The following is a 10,673-nucleotide window of genomic DNA, read 5'->3' as shown; positions in this document are numbered from 1 at the left end:
TAGACAAGAATACTGCTGATAATCTACAGTCAGACAATTTTACCCCTCAAATATTGTTAGGTTCAGGAATTAGGATCTCGTGAGATGACATTGCCCTTAGCCACACGCCTAGACGTTGTACTTGTCAAACTTACAGACCTAGGATTTACAGTATTGCACATTCAAAACCTTCCTTAGAATTATTTAGGATATGGCAGTTCTTGATTTCTCTCACTGCAGCTGTGGCATCCACATATTGCCATGCATAACATCAGATGATCTTGTATCCGCTGACTGAAGTGTCGAAATTGGTGGATGACTCAGCGGCGTGTTTTCACTGTCGCCGTGTTTTCCCAAATTCTGCATGCTCCGATTTGCTTCCCCCAGAATAGGGGGGATTTGGACACCTATAGGGGGTGACACTCACCTGTTGACCCCTCCCCCCATCCATGGACCCTTTAAATGTCCATTTTCAATCATTTTTAGGAGTAAAACGGGGTAGTTGCTCCCAAAACCATACTATTTGACCGTTCTCCCTTTGAGTGAATGGATGGGGCTCTTACCCCAGGGGCCTGTATGTCCCACAAAAGTACGATTTGTACATCTCTCTACCGGGTACATGGGGTCACTTGGGCTAGGGGCCCCATCCCACGAACCCACTATTTGTCCATTTCACCGCTATTGTGACGGAACGACTCCTTGACCACCTCCCTGACCAATTGCCCCCGCCCCCCAGGCCCCACGAACCCATTATTTGTCCACTTTTCTACTATTGTGCCGGAACAACTCCTTGCCCCTCACTGACCGCTTGCCCCCTCCCCCCACATCCCACCAACCCACTATTTGTCCGTTTACCCACTATAGTCATGGAACGCATCCCCATGTGGTCCTCAGGCAGGGGGCAGGTGCCCTCGACCTGCGGACGCTCACCGATGCTCTGCCTGGCTGTTTAAATGACGTCCGACGCAAAGCCGCTCCGATCGACCGGTGCTCTAAGCGGAGCACTTTGGGGGGCCCCACGGACCCCCGTTAAATTTGGGACCGCTAACACCTTTTATAAAAAAATCCCACCCTCCATTTATTTGAATTGGTTTGGCCTAGCGGTTTCATGGGCACGGCTCCGAAAGGGCCGATCGACTAGTGGGTGCCATTTGCGTATCGTCAGGGGTCCCTTTAGCAGAAGGAAAAGTTTGGTGACCCTATGAACTTGTTCAGGGTTCAAAAGGTAAAAAAAAAGACAGAGCGTCCATGAAACAGTTACGCGCTTAAATGGGGAGATGGACATCCCCTGTTCTGAGACCATAGGACGTAGGGCCGCGAGATTCAACATTCTTGCTTCTCAGGGGCCCGTCGCTCACAGCCCTGAAGCTCAAAGCCATAGGTCCTTCTGAAAAAAGCTCCTCTCCCGACCAACAAATCACTCAAAAGACTCTGACTGAGTATAAGACAGAGAGTCCTGCAGCAGAGATTTTGTGCAAAGGTAAAAAAAAAATTTCTTCTGCTTTAAGACTGAGGAACCTTGGTACGGCACGTGGGGGGCCCCCACGGGCCACGGTGCAAAATGTGGCCCCTGGTACCTTTTATAAATAAATCCCACTTGCCACTTATTTTAATTGGTTTGGCCTAGCGATTTCGTGGACACGGCTCTGAAAAGGCAGATCGACTAGAGGGCGCCATTTGCGTATCGTCTGGGGTCCCTTTAGCGGGAGGAAAAGTTTAGTGACCCTACGAACTCGTTCAGGGGTCAAAAGGTCAATAAAGGGACCATGTGTCCACGAAACAGTTACACGTTTTAATGGGAAGTGGGACGTCTCCCGTATGGAGACGGAAGGTCACTGGGCCTCGAGACTCGGCACGCACCGCCATCGTGGGCCCCCTGTTCGGGCTCCCGAGTTTGAGGGCCCTGGTGGCTTCATAAGCCTTTTAAGTCCGGCCGCATGTCTCACTGAAATCAGGCCTGTTTCTAGGCCTCTCCCATTGATTGCAATGACAGACAGAAAAATCAAGAAAAATACTTTTTGGGACCCCGGGCCCTTCCACCACTTCACTGCAGGGCTCCGGACACAACTGCATGTGCGATTTGGGCCCCCTTGAACCTTTCTCAATAAATCCCACTTGCAACTTATTTGAATTTGATTGGCCTAGCGGTTTCGTGGACGCGGCTCCGAAAGAGCCGATCGACTAGAGGGCGTCATTTCCGTATCGTCAGGGGTCCCTTTAGCGAGCTGAAAAGTTTGGTGACCCTACGAACTCGTTCAGGGGTCAAAAGGTCAAAAAAAGGGACCACGTGTCCACAAAAGTTACGCATTTTAAATGGGAAGCGGGACGCCTCCCGTGTGGAGACAAAGTCACTGGGCCTCGAATCTCTGCACGCACTGCCGTCATGGGCCCCCCGTTCGGGCTCCTGAGTTTGAGGGCCCTGGTGGCTTCCTAAGCCTTTTAAGTCTGGCCGCGTGTCTCACTGAAATCAGGCCTGTTTCTAGGCCTCTCCCGTTGACTTCAATGGCAGATAGAGAAATAGATGTAAAATGAAAAAAAAATACTTGTTGGGGTCCCAGGCCCAGACCCCTTTAGCACATCGCTCCGGGGCTCCTGAGGCAACTCAATGTGCGATTTGGGCCCCATGGGACCTCCCTAAAAAAGTCCCGTTCTCAATTTATTTGAATGGGCTTTCCATAGAGGGTTCGCGGACACGGCTCAGAAGGGTCTGATCAAGCCGAATTCGAAATCTTTGTCTCAAGGGGACCCCTCTAGCGGGTGGAAGAGTTTGGTGGCCCTACTACCTTGCTTAGGGTTCAAAAGGTCCGAAAAGGGGTGAGCACATGTCTGTTTTTCACTGAATATTTTTACGAAGGTCTCCCCAAATGCTGAGGACTTTGGCCCTTTTCCACGTCATACATCAGGGCCCCATGCTCAAGCATTCGATGCCCCTAGGCCCTGGCCCCAATATGAATCTTATTTTTAATCTAATATAAAGAAACATCCCATTTCCAATTTATTCAGTGGGCCCTATATAGTGGTTCCATGGACATTCATTTTTTTATGCATATTACACTATTTTATCACATGACATTTGCATGAATGGGTTCTTTGGAGTGTCCTGCTTCCAGTAGAGGTGTTCTCATAAACAATATCACAAAAATACACTTTATTCACATGTGTCCACGGGCCCTGTACAGAAGGCCCATTAAATAAGTTGCAGGTGGGATCTTTTCAATTCTACATAATTTTTATGCAAATCCAACACCATCTAAACTGACATGAATGGTTTCCACTAAGTTTGCTGAGTACAGTAGAGATGGTTTCATCAACAGTATCCCTCATGTGTATGAAAAATACACATTATTCACATGTGTCCACGGGACCAGTACAGAAGGCCCATTAAATAAATTGTAGGTGGAAATACTTCCTGTTTTCAACTCCCACATCCCACTGAATAAATTGCAAGTGGGATGACTGTCCACTTATCTACTATGTATTGTCCAAATTCAGACTTATTACATGGGCTCCAGATAGTGTTTTATTTGGACGTTTTAAATCAAGGTGCATTCATGATAAAGATGATTTTACTGCACTCAGCAGGTCCCTGAATCCACAGCACCCAGTTTCATCCCAAAATTCCACTGTCCACGGACCCATTATTTTCTATAATGGCATAAATTGCAAGTGGGATCTCCATATCTCAGCCCTGGAAGGCTTTAACTTGCATTCCTGTCTTAGTAGAGCAAAATGCCCTCTATCAGAAACCAAGTGTCAAGAAGATTGGAGAAACTTTTTTTTTCTACCGAAAAAACCCAAAGGGGTTTCGTGGACAGTGGAATTTTGGGACGAAACTGGGTGCCACGGACTCAGGGGGACCTGCTGAGTGCAGTAAAATATTTATTTTTTTATCATGAATGGGCCTTGATTTAAAATGTCCAAAAAAACACTATCTGGGCCCCATTTATTAAATTAGAAATGGACACGTCACTCAATAGAGGGCAAGTGGGATAGGTGTCCATTTCCCATTTATTGAATGGGATCGGTTAAATGGATTGGTGGACAATCATCCCACTAACCTTTTATAGCAATCCCACTCAATAAATTGCAAATGGACACATATTGCACTTGCAATTTATTGTATTGGATCAACTTAGGTCAGGGGGATAAAATCATCCAATGAACCTATTATAGTGTTCCCATTCCATAAATTGCAAATGGACACATATCCCACTTGCAATTTGTTGTTTTGGTTTAATAGATTAGTGGACCAACATCCCACTAACCCATTATAGCGTTCCCATTCAGTAAATTGCAAATGGACACAGATCCCACTTGCAATTTACTGTATGGTTTCGGTTTAATAGATTGGTGGAAAAACATCCCACTAACCTATTATAGGGATTCCATTCAATAAATTGTGAATGGACACAGATCCCACTTGCAATTTATTGTATGGGAATGCTTTAAGTGGTTAGAGGACAATCACCCCACTAAACTACTATAGCTATCCCATTCATTAAATGGCAAATGGACACATGTCCTACTTGCCATTTATTGTACGGGGACACTTTAAGTGGTTCGTGGACAATCATCCCACTAACCTATTATAGCGATCCCATTCATTAAATGGCAAATGGACATATGTCCCACTTCCAATTTATTTAATAGCATAGTCCCACTAATATATTGTACTGATCCCACTGAATAAATTGCAAATGGGATGATTGTCCCAATTCAGACTTATTGCATGGGCTCCAGATAGTGTTTACTTGGACATTTTAAATCAAGGTGCATTCATGATAAAAATGAATTTTACTGCACTCAGCAGGTCCCCCTGAGTCTACAGCACCCAGTTTCATCCCAAAAAGTCTACGAACCCATTATTTTCTATAATGGCGTAAATTAAAAAAGTGTGAATGTTGCAAGTGCGACATTTGCCCAAAATAGTTCGTAATCTGACACATTGTGGGTTCGTGGGATGGGGCGTGGCTTGGGAGCGGTCAGCAGTGGTCAACGAGATATTAGCCCACTATAGTGGGTAATCGGACAAATAGTGGGTTCGTGGGATGGGGGGGGGTCGAGAAAGCATCCACCCCTAGACTATATAAATGGGCCAGAAGCCCATTGCAATAATCCTAGAATGGGACGGGAGTGGTGCCACACAGTGGAGGAAGGCAGAACAGCATTTGGGGGTTTCGGATTTTGGGGGGCTCCCATCGGGCCCCCGGTGGGGTCAGGTCTCCCGAAACCCACCCAGGGTCATCGGGCGGCCGGGGAGTGTCGGCAGTGGGGCGCCAGCCGGCCCCCCAAAAATTTCAGGTGGGCGGCATGCAGTGTACGCGAACCCCTTAGCCAATGACCATTTGGACGTGTTTTGAAATTGTGTGCTTATTGGAGTATACACGAGACTAGATAATGATCCGAGATATCATCACTTTGCTGCAGAATTTCAACGCAATTAACATCAATTCCATGTGACAGTATTATATCTAAAGTATGATTACGACAATGAGTAGGCCCTGACACATGTTGTCTAACCCCAATGGAGTTCAGAATGTCTATAAATGCTGTTCCCAATGCATCTTTTACATTATCAACATGAATATTAAAATCACCAACAATTAAGACTTTATCTGCAGCCAGCACTAACTCAGATAGAAAATCAGCAAATTCATTGATAATGTCTGCATGGTGCCCTGGTGGCCTGAATACAGTAGCCAGTACAAACATCACAGGGGATTTATCATTAACACTTGTTTCTCTGGGTAAAGCTACTTTAATCACCATTACTTCAAACAAATTATACTTGAAACCAGAGCTCTGAGAATTGCTGAAAATATTACTATAAATTGTAGCAACACCTCCCCCTATACCTTTTGGACACGGCTCATGTTTATAATCGTATTCTTGGAGGGTAGAATCATTTAAAATAATGTAAGAATCTGGTTTTAGCCAGGTTTCTGTCAAAAAGAGCACATCTAAGTTATGATCTGTGATCACATAATTTACAAAAAGTGCTTTTGTAGAAAGGGATCTGATATTCATGAAGCCAAGCTTTATCATTTGTTTATCTGTATTATATCTGTTTTTTTATTTGTTGAACATCAATTAAATTGTTACCCTTAAATTGTTTTTGATGTTTTTTGTACTTGCTAGTTCGGGGAACAGACACAGTCTCTATAGTATGATATGTAGGTGAAAGGATCTCTATGTGCTGAAAATTAACTGACTTATGTGATGTGAGGTGGCTAGCAGATGGTCAGTTCAGCCAGTCTGTCTGCTTCCTGACTTGGGCCCCAGTTAGTCAAGTACAAACTGTAAGAATATGTGCCATATTTCTAGAGAGAAGAGCGGCACCATCCCTCTTTTTCATCTCTTTTCAACAGGTCAGGTCTGCCCAAAAACTCCATTGTCCAATGGAGATCCTGTCCAATTGTCTATGAAACCTATGTTATAGGTGGCTAGCAGATGGTCAGTTCAGCCAGTCTGTCTGCTTCCTGACTTGGGCCCCAGTTAGTCAAGTACAAACTGTAAGAATATGTGCCATATTTCTAGAGAGAAGAGCGGCACCATCCCTGGAGGGATGAATACTCTTTTTCATCTCTTTTCAACAGGTCAGGTCTGCCCAAAAACTCCATTGTCCAATGGAGATCCTGTCCAATTGTCTATGAAACCTATGTTATTCTGCGGGCACCACTTAGACATCCAGCCATTGAGTGACGACAGTCTGCTATGTATATCATCACCACAGTAAGCAGGAGGGGACCAGAGCATATTACAGTGTCTGACATCGAACTTGCAAGTACACACCTCTTTAATGTTATTTTTAGTGATCTCCAACTGTCGAAGTCGGACATCATTAGTGCCGATGTTAATAACAATCTTACTGAATTTGTTTAGCATTAGCCAGCATTTTCAAATTTGCCAAGATGTCAGGCGCTCTTTTCACATTCCGTACAATTGAATCGCCAATAACTAGGGCTCTTTCAACAGGTTTCTCAGTAGATGCTTCACTGAGTAGGGAGAACCTATTTAATGTTTTAATCAGAACGGAAAAGCGAAGTTTTGTCCCACGACTATCCCGCCTCACAGTCACCCAATCGCCCTGCTACGGGGGCTCTGTAACCGGAACCAAACAATGTGCAGGACTCACTAAGCTAGTCGCATCCAAAGCCATGTCTAAGGCCCTCACATTCTTACTATCCTCAATTAAGGATGCGTGTCTCTAGTTCTGAAATATTCTCTGTCAGCCTAACTATTTCCCTGCATTTATCACATGTGAATCCCTTGCTGCTGACAGAGAAAGCTACACTATACATGTGGCAAGCAGTGCAAGCGACAATAACAAGAGAAGCCATTACTCACCGTTGTTGAATGATTCCAACTTTCCACAGTTGTTTGATGAACTTGTGAAAAATGGAACGAGAGAGAAAAGAAACGGAACGAAAGAGAGAGCGAAAAAGAAACGGTAGGCGCAAATGACAAGCTAACAGGCTAACAGAATGCTAACGCACTGCACTCCTGGTTTAGATTAAAAAGCGAATTATATCAAATTAGTATGCTAGATAATGTCAGAAGTATGATGATAATTAAGTTATATTTTAGCAGTTTAAACAACAAGTGATAGTAAGATACAAACAAAAAAGTTGTTTGTCTCAAGTGAACAAACTGTAACAATAAATTATAAATTAAAAAAATAAAATATTAACAATAAATTGGATGTGGATCATTATATTGGATTTGTGCATTAAAGCAACCACATTTACCAGCTGATGTCTGTCTTTAATGTTAATCCATCAAAAATGAGAAAATAATTCATTGCTCATGACTGAATAACTTTTGTATCTTTCACAAGGATCACTATTTTTAATAAAAAAAACTTTATTTTTTGTGCTATTGTAATTTGCTTATTGTGAAATGTATGTGGTATTGCCAATTTTGTCATTATAAGCTTCTTTATTACAATACAAAATAATAAGGGTCTATAGAAAAAAATATTATGAAAACAATACTGTCGCAGGCTATTTATTATTATTTATTTTTATTATTTAAATTGTTTTTTTTTGGCGGGACCAGCTCAAGAACACTGAACATACATGTAATTTGGCTCTTTTGAAAATCAAATTCTTGATATCAGTAATTAAATTTCAACTAGTAAAAAATATTATTTTTGATATATAAAATGTATATCCTTTGCATGCCAATAGGCAAGTCGTTTGGACTTTTATTCATTCACAGGATAGGATACAATCTGCGATATTTCAGTTTATTGTAAATTCAGGGATATCCAATGCTTGATATCTCAGATACATAGCATATCAGAGCTGGTGGTAAGGTAAATTTGTATATCATCAGCATAGCAATGAAACGGAAGTCCCTTCATGTGTATGATGTCACCAAGTAGATATACTGTATATTAATAATGAACAGAAGTGGGCCAAAAACTGAACCTTGAAGAACACCCTGTGTCAGTGGAGCAGTGGCAAATGTATACCCTTTTATAGTGATATAACATGTTCTGTCTCTGATGTAGGATATTAGCCAGGAATAGGCTGAACCAGTAATGCCGATATCAGAAAGGTGAGAGATAACTATTTTATGGCATACGGTGTCAAATGCAGAGCTTAGATAGAGAAGAATCAAAATGTTTAGAAACCCTAAATCCATGGACAGAAGAATATCATTAATCACACGAAGAAGGGCAGTTTCGGTGCTATGAGATAGGCGAAATCCAGACTGAAAAGGTTCAAAAAGACCATTAGCATCTAAGTAAGATCTCAATTGTGAGGCCACAACTCTTTCAAGAAATTATCCTAAGAATTGTAAATTTGAGATTGGCCTGTAAATGTTCATGTTTAGATGGTCAAGGCCCAGTTTCTGAAGAATGGGGGCCACTGTAGCCATTTTTAATTTTGCTGGAACAATGGCAGATGCCAAACTACAGTATATGTGTTATGAATGGTGTATCCTCATGAACACACATCTTAAGCCAGTGGGTCACCAGGATGATATAAGGAAAATATATACATGTATGTAACAAAGTTCAAGACTCAGAGAAGATAGATGGAACCGGCAAACGTAAATTTAATAACAAAATAAACAACAAAATGAAAGTAAGTGGCACACGTCTCACGACAGACGTCTCACAACAACATGTTTTTGTAGCTCTGAGACTTACAGCCAATCACAGACATATCTGTTGATTTCTTGAACACAATGGCCAATCAGAGGTGTTTCAGTTATTCAGAATCCACTCACCGCTTGTCAGTCCTGTGTTCCATGTCTTGTGTTTTCCTCCCCCATGTGCTTTCCATGACTCAGTTTTCCCTCATGTGCAATTATGTTTATTGCTAGATCGCTGCTCAGTTCTCCGCCCTAGCTCAGGGCTCGCCATCGCTGTTCTGGATCGGGGCAAATTACTACCGCCCCGTTGACCTCCCAGACACCACATGATTAAGCTGAAGGGAAGGGATCCTCCGGTGTCTGGAGAGGTTCCGGCCCCGATCCAGAACCAGCCCGTCGGTCATTTCTCAGTCAAGCCCGCCAGCCGTTCCCCAGTCAAGGCCGCCAACCACAGCTCTCTCAAGCCCGCCTGCCGTTCCTCAGTCAAGGCCATCGAATGCTCAAACGGCACTCTCAAGCCCGCTGGCCGGTACGTTGTCAAGCCTGTCAGTTGCATCGATGTCAAGCCCGCCGGCCTCGCCAATGTCAAGCCCGCCAGCCGCGCCGTTCACCCTTAACCAAAGGAGGAGGATGAGGAGGAAAAGACTGTTCTCAGCCCTCATCCTAGCCCATAAGCCAGCTCCAGTGTCGGCTCCAGCCTCTAATCCAGCAACAGTGTTGGCTCCAGTCCCTGAGTTTAGCCCAGAGAGGGCTCTAGTTCCCGAGTAAAGCCCAGAGCGAGCTCCAACACCCGAGTTTAGCCCAGATAGGGCTCCAGTACCAGAATTTAGCCCAGAGAGGGCTCTAGTTCCTGAGTATAGCCCAGAGAGGGCTCCAGTCCCAGAGCTGTGCTGATACGGGTTTTTGTAATTTTAACGTTTTATACCATTTTTGGTGGCATTTGTTAGGTTTTATTTGACTGTTTCTGTTATATAATTTGGTTTTATATTCAACTTAACTTGTGTAATTCCATATCGCGCCGTGAGTTCAAGTTAGTTGGTTAGATGACAGGATTAATGTTTAAGATTTGGGGGACGTGGGATGGGAGCCTGTTTAAAATACCCCAAGGTAGTAAACAAGCAGTGACAATGATTGGTCAAATTTTTAATCAAGCAAAAAAATAAATACTCAAAGTAACAGAAAAGGTCTCAAATTTACTTCATGTAATGTTAAAGGATTAAATCATCCGGTTAAAAGAAGATATTAGAAGATATAATCACGTCTGAAATCTCTCTCTTCAGATATAATCTTTCTGCAGGAAACTCATCTCAAAATAGACTCTAAAGACAAATTAAAAAGCAGTTGGATAGGACAGATCTGCCAATCAAATTTTTCAGTTAAATCTAGGGGGTTGCTATTTTATTTCGAAAAGGGGTTCCATTTAAACAAAAAGCTCTAATAACAGATGGGGAAGGTCGTTATATTATTCTATCTGGTGAGATTTATGGTTTTCCAATTATGTTAAAAAAATGTGTACGGTCCAAATTATGATGAACCAGACTTTTTTAGGAAGGTCTTTTCTCTTATACCCAAAATGTCTCGAACAAATT

This window comes from Sinocyclocheilus grahami, unplaced genomic scaffold, assembly GCF_001515645.1.
Source record: "Sinocyclocheilus grahami isolate Dianchi unplaced genomic scaffold, SAMN03320097.WGS_v1.1 scaffold1309.1, whole genome shotgun sequence".
In the NCBI taxonomy this organism is placed as follows: Eukaryota; Metazoa; Chordata; class Actinopteri; order Cypriniformes; family Cyprinidae; genus Sinocyclocheilus; species Sinocyclocheilus grahami.
The sequence above is the reverse complement of the archived record's forward strand: the minus strand, read 5'-3'. Positions refer to the sequence as shown.